This window comes from Mustela nivalis, assembly GCF_964662115.1.
Source record: "Mustela nivalis genome assembly, chromosome: 9".
Lineage (NCBI taxonomy): Eukaryota > Metazoa > Chordata > Mammalia > Carnivora > Mustelidae > Mustela > Mustela nivalis.
In genome coordinates, this window is record NC_139028.1 from 56,319,104 (window position 1) to 56,340,730 (window position 21,627).

At 36.7% G+C, this 21,627-nt stretch overlaps 1 long non-coding RNA gene across 1 annotated transcript in view; it reads left to right on the forward strand.

Annotated features, from left to right (window-relative positions):
• The window catches only part of LOC309873624, a 754,649-nt gene that overhangs the window by 361,133 nt on the left and 371,889 nt on the right, over positions 1 to 21,627 (forward strand). The window lies entirely within an intron of this gene.

Genomic DNA, 21,627 nt, shown 5'->3' on the forward strand with positions numbered 1-21,627 from the left:
TCTATTAGAAAAAAGGATGGTGAACTATAATCTCCAAAAATGTTAGCATCAAAGTCAATGAAGGACTATGATAATAGATGAGATTAAAAGAGGCTTGAGAAGAAATCTTCTACCTGGCCCTAGACTGGAGGAGAAAGAAAGTCCTGATGAGGATAGTATTTGGTCTACTGAGAATATTAGAATACAAACAACTGATGAGACAGTAGTATTGTATTCGTGTCAAATTAATTGATGTTGATAGCTATACTAGGGTTATATAAGAGAACATCATGATTCTTAGGATATGCATATGAAACCAAGGCTTCATTTACCCATTTCAGGCAAAAGGTCACTTTTTTAACTATTAGCTCTCCCATTACATTCACACAGTTTTTAGCCAGATAGGTAAGAAATTGTATCTGTTTCTCATAACAATTAGGCACACAATAGCTATATCAAGTTGCCTTAGAATTAGTTCCAAGGCATACCAGGCAGCCATCACCCATCACCCATCACCCACACCACCCATGGGAAACAGACATGGAAGTGATGTATACATTCATACAGGGAAGTGACCTACAAATACTTTGAATGTAGCACAAGACACTGCTTGAGCATCTCAAGGAAATAAGAACACCTTATAACATAATGCTTATGAGTATGAGTAATGTACTATTAAAAACAACAACAATAAAAAACTTCTAAATATAATGGAAGAGAATTTTTCCCATTTCATAAAAGATGTTCACCAGAAACTATGCCACATTAATTCTAGGGAGTTGGATGGAGAATGAATACACACACACACACACACACACACACACACTCACACACACATATTTCCTTCTATTTGTGTTTTCTACAAAAAGATGTATGCCAATAATTAGATAACTTTATAAAGAAATTGTCCTAACTGGAGTATATTCTTAGTTTTTCACCAACACCTGATTTTCAGTGTTAATATATTTTATATAAATAACTTCTCTTTCTAATCCTTGTGATATTAAATGTTTTATGAACAAATGTATATTTACAAAGTATAGTGTTAATCTAATGTTAAACTCATTTTATATCATTGTTTTCATAGATCCTTTTAGGAATTTCCTTTTTTTCTTGATTTTTTATTTTAATTATGATGGCAAAATATCGTTTTTTCCCCCCAAAAACACATTTCCTGAGAATTGTAACTATCTGGCATAGCTTAGCATATATTCACCTTGCTCTATACTTATTGTCCTTTGGAATATTATATATAGAGAGACTCAAAATCCTTTAAATTTTGGTTCATCATTTTTGGAATTTACTGCCACAGGGGATGGTTGAATCAGAATAATTCCATATATTTTAGATGCTGTTTTAATGCTTAGATCTTTTTAAATTATCATTAAAGTTAAACCTTTATTTTTTTTTCAAAATGCAACTTCTTATGGAACATTTCTATTTAATTTTGCTTGAAAAGTTTAAAGACATTCATATTTTTACTTCCTGGGGAATTTCTTCAAATTTGTCACTGTTAATTGTATCATAACTTTATTTATTTATGCTGAATTCCAAAGATTTCAATATTTGATATATTTTTCTGTCTTCTATATCTATTAGCTCTCTTGGAACTTTAATCTTTGTCACGCTTTTATTTTTCTTCTGTATTCTCAAGAGATTTCTCTGTCTGTTCTCTGCATTAATGACTAGGCTCTGTAGCTTCACATTGGCTTTCTTGATACTGGTAATATAATTTTATATTTCATGCACACTTTAAAATAACTTTGATGCTGTTGACTGTTTTTTTAGGATATTTTTAAAAGCAGACAAACATTGTCCTTTTATTACAACATCTTTTTAATCCTGATCTGTTTCAAAAAGTAATTTAAGTTTGTCTTCTATTGAAAATGACTATTTTTCTTGAAGTGTATGCTGATTTCTTTAGAATATACTCTCTTTTAATTTTTAGTATTCTAAAGGTTCTTTTATTTTTTCCATCATTTTTTACCCAAATACAGCCAATGACAGAGATAGACAAACAACGTTCCCCAACAGACAGGGCCAAGGATTACTCTTAAATCTTCTACCCCCGCATTTTAATTATCATGGAACCTATCTTAGTGAATAAGGTGAATTAGAAGATGATTTAATGGGCATAATACTGAAGTGAGAGGGAAGAGGAACAGTTTCTTATTGTGGTACTCACAAGCTGACTTTTCACGGGCCATGTCTTATTTTCATGGCTCTAAATTCTTACTCACTACACAAATACATTCTGCTCAGTTGCTAAGTTGAATTCATGTTCCAGAAATCTGAACCTAGGATTTTCTTTCTTTCCTGTTTGCATATAAGAAAGAACAGAGGGAGGGGACACCTGGGTAGCTCAGTGAGTTAAAGCCTTTGCCTTCAGTTCAGGTCATGATCACAGGGTCCTGGGATTGAGCCCCAAGTCGGGCTCTCACTCAGTAGGGAGTCTACTTCCCCCTCTCTCTGCCTGCCTCTCTGCCGAGTTGTGGTCTCTGTCTGTCAAATAAATAAATTAAATCTTAAAAAAAAAAAAAGAGTTCAATTTTTTGCAAAGGCAAGCTGTAAAGAAAACTCATATAATATTGGAGCATCTGGGTGGCTCTGTTGGTTAAGTGTCCGCCTTTGGGTCAGATCATCATCTCAGGATCTTGGGATTGAGCCCCAAGTCATCTCCCTTGCTCAATGGGGAGTCTGCTTTTCCTTCTTCGTGTGTTCCTCCCCTCCCCCACTTGTATGTTTGCATGCTCTCTCTCTTAAATAAAGAAATAGAATCTTTAAAAAGAAAAGAAAACTCATATAATGTTAATAGCTACTATCTATTGAAGCAGAGAATTATAAGTATCCTATATTTCTAATAACATCTTCTAGATATAATAATGTAACTAAGCTATGATCATGATAAGTACAAATTATACTGAAGGGACCATTAAAAAAAATCTACATTTATTTCTTTGAAGTTTTGTTCTATAAGATGATCTACTTAACTACTTTATTAAAATAGCTGGATTTATTCTTTGAAGAGAAAACAATGTTAGTACATGTGTTTTTCTTTTAACCATGTCTATAGCTTAAAGCAGAGTTTCATGTGCCCAACATTCATATATTCTCATTATAGATGTGAATTGGAATACCACACACTTACTAATTCATTTATAGTTCAGATATTAAATTCATACTAAGCCCTTACCCAGTATTAGCCACCTAAGATACAGAGACGAGAAGATACAACATCTGCTTTAAAAAAAAAACCCCAAGGGCTAAAGGGATAAATAGCAAACAAATAAGGTATCTATTATATGGTAGGGTGAGTTCAACATAGGGGATAAAAAGTATGTCAAATCTGACTTAAATTTAGGCAAGCCTTCTATATCTGATAATGTTCCCTGCATTTTAAAATGTGAGGAGGAATTGTAAAAATGAAATGAGTTGGTAGGATGGGTGAAGGTCATACAATGTAAAGGGAATAATAGGTGTGATACAGTATGGCTTATTTGGAGATCCATGAATAGGAGAGAATAGGCCAAAACTGGAAGGACAAGTCAAAACCGTATTTCCCTTTTTAAGGAGTTACAAATTTGTTTTAACAGAAATTGCTGATAAGTGAATGCTTTTAATTGAAAAAGTAGCAGGTCAGATTTGCATGAAAACTATGTCTAGTCATTCAAAAAATGCCTCAAATAATCCAATTTTTATACACACCAGAATTTTTCCCAGTCCTTAGCCATGGAATTCATGCCTCCTTTAATAACAGTCTAACCACCAAATATGTAGTCAGGTAATGCCAACTTTTACCTAAAAGGATGATATTTCTGCTTCATAAAGATTGTTTACAAAAAGGGAATTTATAGACTCCTTAATCAACTTTTGTATTATGAACTTTTTGAAAGCAAGAATTGCATTTGACACATATTTTTCTGTCTGAAACATGGTGATTAATATATATATATCTGAATGCATGACTAAGAAATCATGAAATACAACAGGAATAATTTGGAGATCTATAGGAAGCTGGATTTAGCAATTTGATTTTATCCTATATTCTATTTCATATTCATTGGAAAGCTCTCCCTTCTGTTAGCACAGCATTTGTTTTTGTCACATGGTTTATCAATGTTGCTAATGAGCTGCTAATTAGCTGCCAATTCTTGTGCAATTTAGAAGGAAAAGGCAGAGAAGGACTGTTCAGAGGAATATGCCTCAGTGATCATGCCTATTTGTTTTATATGTCTCTGGTCCTGTAGCACAGAAATGTTATACATGAAGTTATCACAGGATCACTGAGTATGGCTGTGAGTAGGTTATGACTTCATTAAAAATTACTGGTATAGTGTTTTACAAGTATTCTTTCTCTTTATAAAGGCAGGATTTTATTGAAGGAGGTCCTAGGTTAGCACAGCATCACTTAATATAATGGGAAAGATGTACACATTCCCATACACAATATGGGACCCACAGTCACAGGGTTGAGTGTTGGTTTTGCTATTTACTAACTGTGTAATGTTAATCCAGTTGCTTCACATTTTTTAAAATTTTTTATTTTTTATAAACATATATTTTTATCCCCAGGGGTACAGGTCTGTGAATCACCAGGTTTACACACTTCACAGCACTCACCCAAGCACATACCCTCCCCAATGTCCATAATCCCACCCCCTTCTCCCAAACCCCCTCCCCCCAGCAACTCTCAGTTTGTTTTGTGAGATTAAGAGTCACTTATGGTTTGTCTCCCTCCCAATCCCATCTTGTTTCATTTATTCTTCTCCTACCCACTTCATCTATAAAATGGGAATAATGCTTGCTTCTGAGGGTTTTAGTCAATGATAAAATAGAGATAACATAGTTCAAGCATTAGCTGAATCCTTGCATATGGAAGGTTCTTAAAAATACTGGTTTTTCTTCTTTTCCAATGATGATGAGTCATATTGTATTTTCCTAAATTATACACTACATTTCATGATTTAGTCCATGTGTTATTACACAAGCATGATGTTTTTCTCATGGTGATTCCCTCAAAGAGTTATACCTGTATAACACTTTGCAAAGGCTATACCTGCACATTCCCAGAGTTTTTCTTAATCTTGTGGTCCAAATTTATCCAATTTCTTTCATGAAGCTTTGTCTTACTAAAAGTGTTCATTTTTTTAAAATTAAAGCTTGTATCACACCATTAAGATCTTTAATGCATACTTCTTGTAACTTAATGATTTACACTATGACAGCCTTAAGTAAAATTTAAATTCTTGGGGGGAGAGACCAATTTGATTAGAGCTTTCTCCTTTTCCCAGATTGTTAGGTAGCCTTAAATAGCTTAGAGATTCGTGATTATTTATTTATTCGTTGAACTTTAAACTAGGCTGAAGCTGAGATAATAAAGCTTACAAAATATTCCATTTTGTCACTCTTCCTTTTCTAAGCTCTGTCCATTTTTATGACACTATTTGACTGTTTTGGCCAATGAACTAAGGATTGAGTTGTGTGTCACTTCTGGCCTGGGGCATGGACGTACCCAAATTTGTTTTCAGTCTCTCCGTTTCTCTACCTTGAAAACTGAAAGGCTGCAATTCCCAGATGGTATAGTTTACAAGGTGCTAGAGACTCATTCTGGTTCGCTTAGTCACCAGGTGGACTAGATCTTCTACTCTCACTCCTCTAGTTCCTCCTAACCCTCAATAGACATACACTGAATGATGCAGAGATATTGATTGTGTTAACCCACTGGGATTTTGTATCTAAATTGTTACTCTTTTATAACTTTGTCTATCTAAATTAATACCTTACTAAAACATACTTTCCTTCCAGGCAAAAAGGAAATTATTCCCCTGCCATTTCTGGCAAATGTATTAGAATAAACACACACACACATGCACACTAACAAAACCAAAACCAACAACACACAAAAAACATTGTCCAAAAATAATCTATGTCCAAAAATAATTTTATGCTAATATTAGATAACAATTGAGAGGATTTTTGTCTTTGTTTTTAAATCTCTAGAAAATTTTACTATTTACGGTAATATTTCTAATACTCAACTCATTATAACAATCACTTGGGATATTTCCTAAAGTATAAAGTGTTCTGAATCTCATGCCTAAATAATTGCAATTTCCAGGGGAGACTCTAGAGAATATGATATTTTTTAAAAAACATCATTGGTTAATCTTACAGTAAGGAAACTTTGAAAAATGCTCTACTGTGAAGTGGAGGGGGAGGGTTGAGTTTTGAGTTTTGATGAATGAGTTGCTAAAAAAAAAGCACTTTGGGCAACCAATCTATATAGACAGTGTTAATTGTGGTCTAAAAGGTCAATGAAAGCAGACAGTCTCCAAACAATAAATTCTGAAACCTTCAGTATAAAAAAATATTGTGACACCACATTACAAGCATATAACAGTGTTTTGAAGTTTAAAATGCACTTTCACGTCTATTCCCATCCTATTTCTCTAAGGTTAAATAATACTGTTATCTTCAGTCTATACATAGGGACACTGAGGCTCTGATACACTGTGTTTTGCTTTAAGTTCACACAGCTGAAAGGCCTAATAAAGCCTGTTTTAATAGAAACCTTAAGATAGGCAGACTTTGAGATGATTTTTTAAAAAAAGGTAGAAAAAAAAAGGTAGGATATTAGGAACAAATTTACACTAGTGTAAAATACTGAATATTATGGTCTTTAAAATCCTACTCTTTTACCAGTTTGGGGCACTGTCTTTGTCTTAGTCAGGGCTAAGAATTCTTCAAGTAATGTGTGAGAATTGCTAAGATTTCCTGAAGGCAGTTTGTAGAGTGATGAAGAATGTGAACTCTAGAGACAGACTGAGTTCAATTTCTGACTCCATCCCTTAGCTGCCATGTGACTTTGATGGTATTGTTTGACCTTTCTGTGTCACAGTGTCATTGTGTCAAGGAGTGATAATAATCAATCCTGTATCCTTAGATTGTAGTGAGGATTAATTAGACAACAAAAGCAAAGCACTCAGAAGAGAGAATAACATGTAGTAAATACTCAGTAAGTGTTGGTTCTTTCATAGTTGGAGACATTAGCAGATCCTATCAAAAGCTTTTTTTTTTTTCATGCAATTTTCTCTTTTATTTCTAGTTTTGAGATAAAATCGACATATACCATTGTTTAAGTTTAAGCTGTATGATGTAGTGATTTGATACATGTTATATTGTGAAATGTTCCCCCACAGAAATGTTAACCCATCCTTTACTTCACATTACTGCCATTTTGTTTTTGTTATGGTGAGAACGTTAAAGCTTTACTCTCATAGAAACTTTCAAGTATACAGCACAGTATTATTAATTACAGGCACCATGCTGTACATTAAATCCCCAGAACTTAATTATTTTACAATTAGAGCTGATACCCCATCTAACAGTGGAAGTAAGACCCAGTTATATTTCCCACAGTAGTCTCATCCCTAATGCCTTGCTCACAGCAGCAGCTGAAAATCTGATGAATCATGATGAACCAAGAAGGGTGCATAGTGTTCAAACTTTAGTCTGCATCAGAATCATCTGGAGACCTTGCTAAAACACAGATTGCTGGGCTCTGCCCCAGAACTTCTGATTCTCTGAGTATGGGTGATACTGATGCTGCTGGTTTAGGACTGCACTTTGGAGTTGAATGGACAATCAAATCAGATTATGCAAGGCTTTGGAAAGAAGTTTCAGGAATCTGGGCTTTCTATTGAGGAGTTAGGTGATGATAGAAGGCAAAGAAATTGAATGACCACTATCATTGTATTAATATTTTCATAAATGGTAAATGTAGATTTGTTTATTGATATTTTTCCAAGCTTCCATATTGTGTTTTACCTTCTCAGACAATCATGATACTAATCTGTCATCGTTCTAGTACCCTGTATCACTATTGTGTGATTTGGTATCTCTCCATCCTTAGGACAGTGATTCTGAAATTTTAGTGAGAATAAAAGTTACCTGACTTATTAAATGCAGATTCCTGGAACTTCCTGGCACATCTGATTCAATTGTTCTAATAGAGAGTGCAGGCCAATTTTTTTCCTAGGGCGCACATTTTGATTTGATTCAGGTGATTTGAGAACAACACATGAAAATTGCCATAGGCTTTTGCTCAAATTCTACCTGCTATTGAAGCAAAAATGTTGCCTTTTTTCATTTAAAAAAATATACAATTTTTATTTTTGGGTGACCTTTCAGTCCAGTTTGTTACATTTCATTAAAATCTGCTTGGTCTACTTCTTTTTCCAATTTCAGCATTTGGTATAAGGCATTTATAGAAAAGTGACTTGAAAGCAATTTAACCACAAGCTCAGCCAAATTAATTTAGGGAGAGTTTAGTAAACAGCCTTTGCTTTCTGTACTTAAGTGATCAATTTCAACACCTGCTTTTCCTTCCAGATGGAGTTAATTAACATTAAAATTATTGCCTATAGCAGAGACTTTTTTTTGATAATTCACAGCCCCCCAGCTGCAATCCAGATTCCTACATTTCTGAAAATTAAAACAACTACAACGATCATCTCTATGTGAAGTAAATTTATCATTGGACTATTTGAAGGTATGCACATAAGTAAGACCTTAGGGAGAAAAGCACTAGCAGGTATAAAGTGGATACTATATGCAGTCATCTTTACATGTAGGATCTGGCACAATCCACACAGCTCTCTTGAGTCGTTTTATCCTACCACCCATTTTATATATAAAGAAGCTGAAGATCAGAAAAGTCTTGTAGCTTTTTGGAAGTTTCATGATGGGTAAATGGTAGAACCAGAATGTAAAGCCCTATTTAATAAAGATCATGCTCTTTCCACCACACTGGTGTTGGTTTGCAAAACAGTCCCCCACACAAAGGGCAAGGAAAAGACCAAAGAAAGAGGCAGGCCACTCCAAACTGATAGGAGGCAGGTGTAATAAACAAGAGAACTCACATGGAAGGCTTGTTTTGGGTGGCCACAAGACAAGTAGATCTCTCAACCCACCTGAGAGAACCTCTGGAGGCCTTAATTGGGGTCAGTCATGTATACCTTCTGGATGGTTTCAACAACACATTACTCTCTAAGGCTGTGTCCTTATAATGACTCCAGCTGTGGGAACAGTGGGCGGAGCATATATTCCAAGGACAACAGAGGGGGATGAGGAGTCTCAGATTTCCTGGGTCCGGCTCAATCAGCAGTCATGTCCTCTCAATGAACTCCTCCAAAAACTTTACTGGTCTTAGGTGGACATAAATTTAACAAGAAATTCCTTAGGAGTGTGAGGTAAAGCATTTGATTGGGGTTGTTTATACTGAGGTTAATGCTGTCTTTTAAATATCACAAATTATATGCACACATACATATGCATGAAAAATATATATGAAGTTCCAGTGTCATGTGGTGACAGCTAAATATTCCGTTCTTTTTCACGACATGCACTGAGCACTTACTGTGTGGCAGACACTAGGCGAGGGATTGAGAGATCAAAGACAAAAGTAATAAGATTATTGCAATAGAGTTTCCATGCAATAATGAGATACATAGAAAATGCTTTCCGTTCCAAAAGACAAGGGAATCCAGTGAAGAAATGGTGTTTTCAGGGATAAGTTGTTGCCCTTGATACTTCTCATTAAATCTTTTCATAATCCTTATTTTAATGAGATATTTAACTCTTTTTGACATGTTGCTTTATAAGTAAGTTTGGGACAGTCATTTAGATTTTCTTTCTCCCACTGACTCTCATGGTAATAATCTCACTCATTTAAGTGTTACAACCCAAGAAGTTTAAAAAGATGAAGACCTAAATGACTGATACAGTTAAGAAAATTGTCTCTCACCATCTTTTCATGACGGGTCCTAGGCTTGCCTTACAGAAAGTAGTAGCTTTTATCTGTAAAGAATTGTATGGTGATTGAAACTATTGGGGGGTATCATTAAAATCCCATTCTAAGGAAGATATGTGGTCAATATTGGGAGATATACAGGTATATGAATTTATACATAAAAATTACATATGTACACATAGTCAGTTCCCACTATTTGCTGTAGTTTTGTTCTGTAGTGACCACAAATACTATACTAGCAAATACTAAACCACTATTGCTAGCAAAAACATAGAGTACAGTTTTCTAAACCTCTGGTCACAATATTTTTGTCCGCTGACCAATGGATAACCTTGTTTTATGTGTAAAGAGCCCTTATTACGTATTGTTGATTCATTCACACTAAATCACAGTTACCATCACTGTAATTCATGCCTGAACATGAATTATCTAACTTACGTATTTTCTCCATAAGGCACATCACAGCCTTGATACCACTTTAGCCCTACACGTGGGGCCCATTTTAAACAGTGAAATCACCAATAAAAAGCTCAAAAATGAGAAAACATGGCACTAAATAGACCATGAAAAGGACACACTTGTTTCCAGTAGTGCTGATTGTGCCTTGTTCAACTGCAGCTGGGAACAGGCTCACCAGTCACCAGGAGACAAAATTCTCACCACTTTGCACATGTCTGCAAATGACTGAAAGTCTCATATATTGATTTGAGATTATGTATCTATTTCAGCTAGTACGCAAATTTATAAACACAAAATCCACAAGTAAGGAGGACAAACACATTCTCTCTCTGTATCACTTAACCATTATTTAAAATAAAGTAATAACCTCAGTGAGAGCAATATACACCCCCAACACACACTAGAGAATATTTTATCTTTTCTTTGAGGCATACTTCATTTGGGAAGAATTGGCTTAAAGTAGCTCCATCCCATACTGTATTTACACTGAGTTAGAGGGAGTGTTCTGGTATAGTCAGGAATATTGCTCAGATGCTGGCTCTGGCTGGCAAACCTGTTTGAAACTCTCTAAGGTATTACTAAACTCTCTAAGATATTCTATAACTTAAAGAGGGAGGAGTTAATTAACTCTTAGACTCGTGTAATGTAGAATTTGGTATTTTGTTTTGTAGAATTTGCTCTCAGCACTTAAGTATTAAAAGCAATAGAGCAAAGGAAGGCTATTCAATTGACAGGTTGTTTGGTTTTTGTTTTAATCCAAATGTTAAGAAAATAGTCTGGGATTAGTCAATGTCTACTGTATTACTGAGCTATAACTGTGCAACAAAGCATCCCCAAACTCAGTGACTGAAAAGACCAACTGTTGGTTCTTACAAATATCTCGCGGTTGGTTGGGGTTCCTCTGGGCTCTGACTGGGCAGCTCTGCTGTGAGGTCGCTGAAGCTACTCTATTTCCAGCTGCAGGTCAAGGATCTGAGGAATGTGCTCTGCCCCAGAATGCTCTCATTTTCAGGGGGAATCCAGGAGAGAGGTGCAAAAGGAAAAGTAGAAATGCCCAAAGTGGGGCACCTGGGTGGCTCAGTGGGTTAAAGCCTCTGCTTTTGGCTCAGGTCATGATCCCAGAGTCCAGGGATTGAGCCCCGCATTGGGCTCTCTGCTCGGCTGGGAGCCTGCTTCCTCCTCTCTCTCTGCCTGCCTCTCTGCCTGCTTGTGATCTCTGCCTGTCAAATAAATAAATAAAATCTTAAAAAAAAAAAAAATGCCCAAAGCTTTTTAAGGACTAGGCTTAGAATCATCACACTGGCACTTGTGCCTCATTCTACAGGCCAAAGTAAGACACAGGACTCAACCCAAAGTTGAGCAGTAAAGAAGTAGACTTTTCCTCTTTAGAAGAAGCAACTACAAAATTACATGGCAAGGGGTGAGGCTGTGGGGCAGGAGGAAGCATTGGAGCTATAAATTCAATCTACCACACCTGCTATGTTTGTCACGGAGTTGATACTGTTCAATAGGCCTTAGCAGATGTAATACATTCTTTCTCCCTCCCCACCTCTTTGTGTGTGTTTCTCTAGTAATTATGTTTATGACCCCAGTTATATAATAAGGATACTGAGGATTAGAGGGTCAAATAAATTGCTCAAATTTACTTAGTGAAAGAGCCAGCTTTCACATAAAGAATCATAAGACATCAGGCTTGAGCTCTTAATCATTGCACTATTTTGTTGAAAGAGATGTCTAATACATAGTAGGGCCAGAAATCAACCCCACATTTACCTTTCTTCAAAGTTTAGGCTTTATCACACCATGAAACAGGTATTATATAAAAGAGAAACCTTAATGGAAAGAGTTCACATATTAACACAGCAAGTTCCTTCCCTTGTTCTCTCTGAACCCATATCTAATATGCCAGGATATCTTCACATTTCTAATATCTTTAAAATACATCAATAATTATTTGTTTCTCATTTCTGTTGCTGCTACCATGGTCCAAGCCACGACCATCTTTCTTGAGGATTACTGCAGTAACTTCCTAACTCCTGTCCCTGCTTACAACCTGCCTAAAACTCAGATCTCTGCTCTGTAGCAGCCAGAACATTTCTCTAATAATAATTAATTTTTCGTCAAAAGCCTATAATGGGAGGGGAGGAGTTAAGATGGCTGAGTAGCAGGGGGACCCTGGGCTTGCCTCATCCTTCGAACACAGACCAAAATCAAATCATTTTGAACAACTAAGAAATCAGTCTGAGAATTAAGAAAACATTCTGCACAATTGGAGGGAGAGGACCATGGCAGATGCGAGGTTTGGAGACATGATTTGGGGGAGAGAAAAGCAGTAGTGCTGGGGAGGGGAAGGAGCCCTTTTTATAGAAGTCAGGAAGAGAGAACAGCGTGCAAGATGCTGTGGTGTGCAGATCTCTTGGGTTTCACTGGACATTCTCTTTCCTGGAGTAAATTTGGAAGAGGGCATGTTGTCTCTCCAGGGACAAAGGACCCACTGGGCACCACTGAGAAGCTGTTCAACAGCAGAAGACAGAGGCATGCACAGAGGGCAGATAACCTTTTTGCAGCTTTTTACTGTGCATCAGCATCAACTCCAGGCACTTCTATGGCTGTATGACTACTTTTCTGGTACACAGTGATGCCAGCTCACCATTAAGAGGCTCTCCTCTAGGGGAGGGAACAGGTCTGCACTTTGATGGGTTCTGTAGGTTTAGGGTTTTGAGTCCCATCTGTCAGCCAGAGATAAAACACAGGAGAACTGTGGTACCAGGCATACTGATGGCCTGGACACAGTTTGAGGGCAGGGACCTGATGAAAGCCTAGGACATAGGAGGGGAGATGATTGGCTTCTCTGAGACCTCTTGAGCAGCTGTGGTCTCCAGTTCCTCTCCCTGAGGTCAAGAGGGTGGGGTGACACCATCTTCCATGCCCCTCCCACCTCCATGAGCATGGTGAGACTTCAGAGAGAAAGACAATACCTCCAGTGGAGATGGGAGTCACTTAAACCAAATCCTGTTCCCCTGTGCCCAGCAGGGGAATTTTACTGGGGCAGGTCTGAATGTGAACCAGTGCAGCAGGCCCCTCCCTCAGAAGACAAACACAGGCTCCCCACATGTACCAAGTCTGCTGATCATAGAGTGCTCCACAGCACCAGCTTCACTTCTGGTGGAAATATGGCTCGGATTTTTTTTTAATTAAAAAAACAACAACAACAACAACAATTTTTTAATTGGTTTTCTTTTTTCTTTGGAATCAGGCTTACAGTTTTTATTCACTTACAGTTCTGTTTCCTTGTTTTTTGAATTAGGTTTCTCACTCTCCTTTTCTTTTTTCCTTCTTTTTCTTTGGAATTAGGATTATAGACTTTTGTTTGCTTTTTTTGGTTCCTTTTCTTTTCTTTTTTCCTTGAGTCAGCTCTAAAGCACACCTAGTTGAAGGGCTATAGACTCCCCACTGTGAGCAAAGAGGAATTCTGCAGAGGATTGACCTGTGGGAAAGGGCAGCCAAAACACAATAGCAGAGTGCATACAGCATACACCAGAAACACCTCCTGAAGTGTCAGACCGTGGACACTCTATGACCCCCTTCTTAACATAGTATCACTCTTATGAGCAGGAAACATAACAGGCTTTCATAATAAGCAAAAGATGGAAATTAAGACATAATGGCAAGATGGAGGAATTCTCCCAAAAAGAAAGATCAAGAAGAAATCACAGCCAAGGATTTGCTCAAAACAGGTATAAGCAATATATCTGAATAGGAATTTAGAACAACAGTCATAAGAATACTAGGGACTGAAAGCCTTGAAGGCACCAGAGAAATTCGTGCTGCAGAGATAAAAGACCTAAAAACTAATAAGACTAAAGTAAATAATGCTATAACTTGAGATATAAAACTGACTGGATATAATCACAATGAGGATGGAAGAAGCAGAAGAACAAATAGGTGATACAGAAGATAAAGGTATGGACAATAATGAAGCTGAAAAGAAGAAGGAAAGAAAACTATTAGATTATAAATACAGACTTAGGGAGCTCAGCAATTCCACAAAAGTGCAATGATATTCATATCATAGGGCTTCCAGAAGAAAAGTGGCAAAAAAGGGGCAGAATATTTATTTGAACAAATTATAGCGGAGAATTTTGCCTAAGCTGGGGAAGGAAACAGACCTTTAAGTCCAAGAGGCACAGAGAATCTCCCTTAAAATCAGCAAAAACGGGTCAACATCAAGACATGTAGTAGTGAAACTTGGAACAGACAAAGATAAAGAGAATTCTGAAAGTAGCTAGGAACAAAAAGTCCTTACGTACTACAAAGGTAGTCCCAGAAGGTTAGCAGCAGAGCTGTCCAAAGAAACTTGGCAGGCCAGAAGTAAGTGGTGTGATAGAGTCAATTTGCTAGATGGGAAAAATATGCAGCCAGGAATACTATATCCAGCTAGACTGTCATTCAAAATAGAAGGAGAGATAAAGGATTTTATGTTTATCTCCCAAAATATTCCAAAAAAAAAGAAAGAAAAAAATGCAAAAAAAACCTTCTAAACTAATTCTATGAGGCCAGCATTAGTGTGATTCCAAAACCAAAGACCCTATTAAAAAGAAGACTTAGAGACTAATATCCCTGATCAATATGGATGCAAAAATTCTCACCAAGATACAAACTAATCTAATCCAACAGTACATTAAAAGTGTTTTTCACCATGATCAAGTGGGATTTATCCCTGGGCTGCAGGGGTAGTTCAATACCCACAAATCAATCAATGAGATACACCACATTAATAAAGGATAAGAACCAGATAATCCTCTCAATAGATGCAGAAAAAGCATTTGACAAAATACAGTATCCTTTCTGGATAAAACCCTCAAAAAAGTAGGGGAACTCACATTGTTGGTAGTAATGCAAACTGGTACAGCCATTCTGGAAAACAGCGTGGAGGTTCCTCAAAATTTGAAAATACAACTAACCTATGACCCAGAAGTGCATTATTAGGTATTTATTCAAAAGATACAAAAATGCTAATTCAGAGGGGCACATGCACCCCAATTTTTATAGCAACACTATCAACAATAGCCAAATTATGCAAAGAGCTCAAATGTCCATCCACTGATGAATGGATAAAAATGATGTGGTATAGGGGCACCTGGGTGGCTTAGTGGGTTAAGCCTCTGCCTTCAGCTCGGGTCGTGGTCTCGGGGTCCTGCGATCGAGCCCTGCATTGGGCTCTCTGCACAGCAGAGAGTCTGTTTCCCCCTCTCTCTGTGCCTGCCTCTCTGCCTACTTGTGATCTCTGTCTGTCGAATAAATAAATAAAAATCTTAAAGAATTTAAAATTGGTTTGTCTTTAAAAAAATGATGTGGTATATATATGCATTTTATACATACATATGTACACACACATGCATGTGTATACACATATGTACATACATATATCCATACATATACATAAATATGTACATATATGTATATATCTACACACAAATATACATATGTATAAATGTATATAGTGGACCATGATATATGTATAATGGAATATTAGTCATCAGAATGAGCTCTTGCCATTTACAAGTTGTGGGTGGAATTGGAACATGTCATGCTAAGCAAAATAAGTTACTCACAGAAAGACAAATATCCTATGATTTCACTCATATGTGGAATTTAAGAAACCAAATATATGAACATAGGGGAAAGGAGAGAAAAAATAAAAACAGAGAGGGAGGCAAACCATAAGAGACTCTTAACTATAGAGAACAACCTGAGGATCAATGGAGGGGAGGTCGGTGGGGTGATGTGCTAAATGGGGGATGGGCATTAAGGAGGGCACTTGTGATGAGCACTTGGTATTATATGGAAGTGATGAATCACTAAATCTACTCCTAAATCAGTACTACACTGTATGTTACCTAACTTGAATTTAAATTTGAAAAAGTAACAAAATATTTTTTTCCTTTAGAAAAACCCCTACAACAAAAACCCCTGTGATGGCTCTGCATTATATTTAGAGTAAAATGAGCGCCCTGCGAGGCCCTCCCGATCAGGTCTAGTTCCGTCGCCTTCCTTTATTTGCCTCCAGACTTCTCCGACTACTTTCTCCGTCATTCACTCTATTGCAGCAGTTACACTGGTAACCTTGCTGTTTCTCAAAAAAGCCAGGCAGGCTCCAGTCTTAAAGCTTAAGGCCCATAGTGGAATTCTGTCTTTGGATCAATCTTTATAGAAATAGGTTTCCGTTAGCTCCCTTATCTCTTTCAATTATTTGCCCAAATGTCAATGAGCCTACCTTGAATACCCAATTTAAAATTGCAAACTGACTCCTGGCCTGGTCCATGTCAACTTTCAGCCCGCTATCCCCCATCATTTTTCCCTGCTATACTTTCTCTTTTCTGTCTAATTCTTTTAATCTTGTCACATATTATGTAATGAAATTTCCTATTATGATTACTGTTTACTGTCCATCACCCAGTGTTAGAATATAAACTCAAAGAGGCTGGTTTAGTCTGTGTTGTTCACTGCTGTATCCTAAACAATAAGAAATATCTCTGGAACATAGCAAGCAATCAATAAACATTTGTTGAAACAACAAATAAACTGCCTACTGAGGTAAGGTTTCCATAGTATATAAACTTCAGAAAAGGACCAATGTGATTTTGTAATAAACACAACATCTACAAATCATTACCTTTGTGACTTTGAGCAAATTAATGTTTAAGAGCCTCAGTTTTCTCTGAAATGATGAGTGGATTGTCAAGGTCTCAGGAAATAACCCTTATTTTTGACAGTTTCATGGTTAACTGGAATCCCAACATCTGGCCTTTGGAATGCAGCCAATAACTAGGAATGTACAAAAAGAGGGACAATGTATACTTTCTGACCACGTGGATTTCAGCAACATTTTCTACATCAATTTATAGCTTTTCTTAAAATGGGGAACTGCTGTTTACAGGAAGCCTTCCTCCTTCCTCCTCCACCTGTAGCCAGTGATTCTTCCTTCAGTCCAAGCATGTGACATACTTCTGTAATTGCTACTAGTCACTGGAGCTGGAGGAGATGGAGGGGTAAGGTGACTTTTAGCTTGTCTGTTGCACTGCTGCCACGCCTCCATTGGTACTATTGGGGAGAGAGGAAGTGTAATAGGTTACCAAGGCTGCCATAACAAAATACCACAGACTGGTTGCCTTGAAAACAGAACTTTACTTTCTCATAGTTCTAGGAAAAAGAAGTAGGAGATCAAGGTGTTGGCAGGGTTGTGTTTTTGTTTTCTTTTTCTCTGAGGTCTGTCTCCTTGGCTTGTAGATTGCTTTTCTTCTCCCTGTGTCTTTGGATGGTCCTCTGTGTATGTTCATGTTTGTCTCTGAATTTATTCCTTATAAGGGCACGACTCATATTGGATTAGGGCCCATTCTAATGATCTCATTTAATTTTAATTACCTCTGTAAAGGCCATGTCTCCAAGTGCAGTCACAATCTGAGGTACTGGGAGTTGGGAATCTACCATATGGATTTTAGAAAGACACGATGGGCCTGTAAGTGGGAGTCATGAATGAAGAGACCAAGAAATCCACTATTTATGTTTGTCAGAGATGTTTCCGTAATACTTTTTGGCTCTGACAAGTAGCACCATTTTTTTCCCCTACTTTTCTCAGTTTGGTCTTTATTTTTTATTTTTATTTTTTTTAGTGTTTCAAAATTCATTGTTTATGCACCACACCCAATGCTCCATGCAATACATGCCCTCCATAATATCCACCACAAGGCTCACCCAACCGCCTATCCCCCTCCCCTCCAAAACCCTTAGTTTGTTTCTCAGAGCCCATAGTCTTTCATGGTTTGTCTCCCCCTCTGATTTCCCCCAACTCACTACTACTCTCCTTCCCACAATGTCCTATGTGTTATTCCTTATGCTCCACAAGTCAGTGAAACCATATGATAATTGACTCTCTCTGCTTGACTTATTTCACTCAGTAGAACCATTTTTTGATAAAGGTAAAGTTACTAGGAGATCCAGCCATTCAAAATGAAAGATAGCCACATGAGTAGAAGTGCTATATGGGTGTGGGTTGGAGTAGGTGTTCACTAAATACTGAAATGAATTTTAAGGTCTGTCACCCACAACCACTTTCAGAAACTCAAAAATGAATATGTAACAGTTCCACAGTGCAATAATAGTAAAAATTTTTGTTGCTAACCTCTTCCATCACAAAAATAATTGTTTCTCTTCTGCATAATCCATTTCCCAATTTGAAGTTGATTTCATATTGCCAAAACAGTAAAATTAATATCTTCCTAAACATCTGATTGTAGTTTTCTTAACATTTTGCTTATTTATTTGTTTATTTATTTTTAAAGAGGGAATGAGGTGGGAGTGGCAGGAGGAGAGAGAGAGTGAGAATCTTTAGCAGGCTTCAAACCCATCATGGAGACAAATATGAGACTCATTTCCACAACTGTGAGATCATTACCTGAGCCAAAATCAACACTGACTGAGCCCCCTGGGGATGCAATACCTGATTATGTTTGCATTCAGTCTCTTCTCATGTTTTGGGCAGTATCACATATTAATTAACTAATGATAAAACAATGAAACTATGGTAGGCAGCCCCTCACAACTCCTTCCCAGACTGATATCAGACCTTTATTTAAAACAATACTTTCATCTTTCAACTCATTTCTAAAGACTGTAAAGCTGGCCTTATGACTCTGGCTAATTCTATTCTCTTATTCTTTCTCATTTAGTATCTGAATTCCCTAACCTATAAACAAAAGTGAGGTCCCAGGAATCTACGATTACTTAGTCTATTTTTTAAAAAGCATACATGAAAATCAACAAATAATTGTTTGTTCTTTTAAAAAATATGAGATTTCCTATTTACTATCATATTTTTAGTCTATTTTAGACATTGTCAATATGGTATCTAACTTACATTTATAATGTATTTTTAGTAGTTATTATAAATATTAGAAACAATTATTCTGCCTCTCCTATTTCATCATTTGGGGCTGAGACCTCTGCAGGTTTTTTACAGGGTGATTTTAAATCACATAGTTTATTCTGAAGCTAGGAGCTCTAATTATTCAGTGCCAGTAATTCTCTATATTTCATTTGTCTTTCTTGTGTTAGGATTGATATTTCTGGATTGTAATACTCAGTGTGTTTTTTCAGGAGTCAGCAAACTGTGGCCTGGGGCCAAATACTTGCCAGCTGACTGATTTTGTCAATAAAGTTGAATTGCACACACATATCTATTCCTTCACATGCACAGAGTTGAGTAGTTGAGAAAGATACAGCATACCTGTGAAGCCTAAAGTATTCACTGTTTAGATGAAAAGTCTGCCAATCCATGTATATATGTGTGTGTGTGTGTGTGTGTGTGTGTACGGTTGTATTTATTGTAGCTTTAAAAACTATATATATAAATTTATATATATAATATATATATATAATATATATCTTTTTTTAATTCCAGTGCGTTAAGTAAACATAAAGTGCTATATTAGCCTCAGATGTATAATAGAGTAATTCAATGATTCTATACATTTCTCAGTGCTCCTCATGATAAGTATGCTATTAATCCCCTTCACCATTTCACCCATCACTCCATCAACCTCTCCTCTGGTAACCATCAGTTCTCTATAATTAAGAGTCTGTTTCTTGGTTTGTCTCTTTTTTCCATTGTTCGTTTGAGTAAAATCTTATGGTATTTGTCTTTCTCTGTCTGATTTATTTCATTTAGCATTATACTCTTTACATCCATCTATGTTGACGCCAATGGGAAGATTTCATTCTTTTTATGGCCTCGTGATATTTCATTGTGTGTGTATGTTTGTATGTGTGTATATATATACACCACATCTTCTTCATCCATTCATCTAGCAATGCACACTTGGACTGCTTCCATAATTCGGCTACTGTAAATAATGCTGCTATAAACATAGGGGTGCATATACCTTTTCAAATACAAATAATGTTTTTGTATTCTTTATGTATTTCAGTAGTAGAATTATTGGATCATAGGGTACTTCTATTTTAAATATCTTGAGGAACCTCCATACTGTCTTCCACATTGGCTGCACCAGTTTATATTGCCACCAACAGTGGATGAGGATGCCTTTTTCTCCACGATCTTACCAAACACTTTTCTTCTTGCATTTTTGATTTTAGCCATTCTGAAAGGTGTGAGGTGATCCCTCATTGTAGTTTTGATCTGCATTTCCGTGATGATGAGTGGTGTTGAGCATTTTTCATATGTCTGTTGATGATCTGGATGTCTTCTTTGGAGAAATATTTGTTCATCCCTACTGCCTGGACTATGTGGTTTTTGGGTGTTGAGTTGTGTAAGTTCTTGATAAATTTTGGATATTAACCCTTCATTGGATATGTCATTTGTAAATATCTTCTCCCATTTAGCTGGCTGTCTTTTAGTATGATTGGTTGTTTCCTTTGCTATGCAGAAGCTTTTTACTTTGAAGCAGTCTCAGTAGTTTATTTTGCTTTTTCTCCCTTGCCTCAGGAGACATACCTAGAAAAATGCTGGGACAGCCCATGTCAGAGAAATTACTACCTATTTCTCTTCTAGGATTCAATGATTTCAGGTCTAACATTTAGGTCCTTAATATGTTTTGAGTTTATTATTTTTTTTATGGTGTAAGGATGTGGTCCAGTTTCATTCTTCTGCATGTAACTGTCCAGTTTTCCCATGACCATTATTGATGAGACTGTCTTTTCCTCATTGCATATTCTTGCCACCTTTGCTGAAGATTAATTGACCATAGAGGTGTGGACTCATTTGTGGGTTTTCTATTCTGTTCCATTGACCTCTCTGCCTGTTTTTGTGCCAACACCATACTATTTTGATTACTACAGGTTTACAGTATATCTTGAAATCTGGGATTGTGATACCTACAGTTTCATTCTTTTTCAAGACTGCTTTGGCTAATTCGGGTCATGTGTGGTTCCATACTAATTTTAGGGGTTTTTGTTGTAGTTCTGTGAAAAATACTACTGGTATTTTTCTATACATTGCAGTAAATCTGTAGATTGCTTTTGTTAGTATGGACATTTTAACAAAATTTGTTTTCCAACACATGAACATGAAATGACTTTCCATTTGTGTCATCTTCAATTTCTTTCATTGGCATTTTACAATTTGTAGACTACAGGTCTTTTACCTCCTTGGTTAAGTTTATTCCTAGGTGTTTTATTATTTTTTTGTCATCTCTAATTTTATCATATCTGCTTAGGCATTAAGTCAGCATAGACTCTAACTGGAAAGATTCTCATCTTTAAAGCATTCTAAACCTAGTTGATGCCTTTGAAAAATTTACTGATTTGGGGGCACCTGGGTGGATCAGTGGGTTAAAGCTTCTGCCTTCGACTCAGGTCAT